We start from the raw sequence: 1,930 nt of genomic DNA, 5'->3' as shown, positions 1-1,930 counted from the left end.
CTCCATTATATAGACATATTTCTATATGTTGTCCATGGGGTCGCAATGGGTCGGACACGACTTCGCAACTAACAACAACAATTTCTGTATGTTTTCTCTGCTTTATCGTTCTTTGCCTCTTTCTGGGGGAATTTAATCACCGATATCTTCAAGATGCATCTTATTCTCTCCATACCTCTCAATTAAGGTAGGAGAAGCAATTAGGAGGGTTGCATCGCCTTCATATCCTGCTCAGGAATTTTGTCAAGGAAGCACACTAGGGCTGCAAACTAGATCCCAGATTAGAAGGATCTTCGGTTGATCCAGGAGAGCTCTTCGTAGACATTCCTCATAACCTTTTGAGAAAGCCCCAAATTTCGTCTCCTTTTTGCTGCCCAAGGCAAACCGACCTACCCATTTTTTTCCCTGTAAGGTTTCTGTGATTATTGTCCCTTTGAGCAGGTCGAATCTCAAGCACCCAACTTCCCAACCCAAGTCTTTACTTTTTGTACATTATTCAATGCCACCCAGTTGTTTTTGACCACTGTAGAGCCACCCTGTAGAGTCTCTCCATGAAAACTGATCAAGGAGAGAAGCAACCTAGAACTAAGGAGAAACTTCCTGACAGTGAGAACAATTAACCAGTGGAACCACCTGCCTCCAGAAGCGGTGAATGCTCCAACACTGGAGGTTTTTAAGAAGAAACTGGACAGCCATTTGTCTGAAATGGTATAGGGTTTCCTGCCTGAGCAGGGGGTTGGACTAGATGACCGCCAAGGTCCCTTCCAACTTTATTATTATTACTATTATTATTAATAATAATAATAATAATAATATTATTATTATTATTATTATTAATTATTATTATTATTATCATCATCATCATCATCACATTCAAAATGTTGGAAGAGTCTTTAAAAAAAAGAAAGAACATGTTATGACTTCCTTGGACACCTTTACAAAAATCCCGAATTAAAATGCCCTTGAAATAAAATTGGGGGGGGGGAAGAGAGGTAGGTTAGGAGAGAATCCCCCCCCAGGAGCTCTCTCCCGCCCCCCCCACAATAAAGTCAGTGCAGTGACCAAGCCCCCCCCAAATGCCATTTCACAGGTGCCCTTCGTGGACCAGTTACATTCTCTCTCCCCAACCTACCTCGCAGGGTTGTTGTGAAGGTAAAAAACCAGCCCCCTCCCCTCCCACCGAGGGGCCCCGAGCTCTCCGAGGAAGAGAGGAAGCCGCGTCCTGCCCAACTCCACGCAGGATGCAAATGGGAGAGGGAGAAAACTACAGGCAAGGGCGATGCCAAGGCAAGGCGTCCCAACGGGCTGCCTGAGGCATGATGGGAGTTGTAGTCCAGCCCGTCTGGAGGAGGACAGAGGGAGGGAGGATAATCCAGCCGCATCCACGGGGACGAAGGTGTGGGGGGGGGAGAAGGCGGCCCGCGGATGGACAGGCGCCTCCGGATCTCGAGCCTGGCGACCGATTGACCCCTGCCCGACCCCTCGTCCCCGCTGCTCGCCTCACCTGTGCAGGCCCGACGCCGGCGCTCCCGCCGATTCCCGGCCGGATAACGACTCCCATCGAGACGCCCCCTCCGCCACGACCTTTCACACACCTTGCGCCGCCGCCGACGCCGGAGGCTCCTCCCACTCGCGGGCCGACGCCTTGGTCACTCCATTGGCGGCGGCGCCTGCCACTCCCCGCCCCCAAGCGACACGGGATTGGCTCCCGGATGCCGGGTGCGACGAAGATTGAAAAGAAATTGGGTGGAGGAGGAGGAGGAGGAGGAGAAGGACTCTCAGGCCGCGAGAGCGGTGCCGCTCCCCACAACGCCCCGCCCAACCCTGGGAAGAGGCGGCGGGCAATTGGGTCCTTGTGACGCAATTGGTGGAGCGGGGAGTGACGGCGGGGAGGGGAAGGAGGAGGCGGAGCCCGAGAACGGGGCGGGGC

The 1,930-nt window shown here is 52.7% G+C and overlaps 1 protein-coding gene across 1 annotated transcript in view; it reads right to left on the bottom strand.

The window, feature by feature from the left end:
- Positions 1–1,596, bottom strand: part of ABHD2 (abhydrolase domain containing 2) — a 29,004-nt gene extending 27,408 nt beyond the window's left edge. Inside the window, exon 1 of the mRNA XM_015815279.1 lies at positions 1,505–1,596. The gene's annotated coding sequence lies outside the window, so the exon portion shown is untranslated. The remainder of the gene's footprint in view (positions 1–1,504) is intronic.
- Positions 1,597–1,930: the final 334 nt, after the last annotated feature.

This window comes from Protobothrops mucrosquamatus, unplaced genomic scaffold, assembly GCF_001527695.2.
Source record: "Protobothrops mucrosquamatus isolate PMUCROS unplaced genomic scaffold, P.Mucros_1.0 scaffold334, whole genome shotgun sequence".
Classification (NCBI taxonomy): Eukaryota; Metazoa; Chordata; class Lepidosauria; order Squamata; family Viperidae; genus Protobothrops; species Protobothrops mucrosquamatus.
Note: the sequence above shows the minus strand (reverse complement) of the source record. Positions and strands in the feature narration are given on the sequence as shown.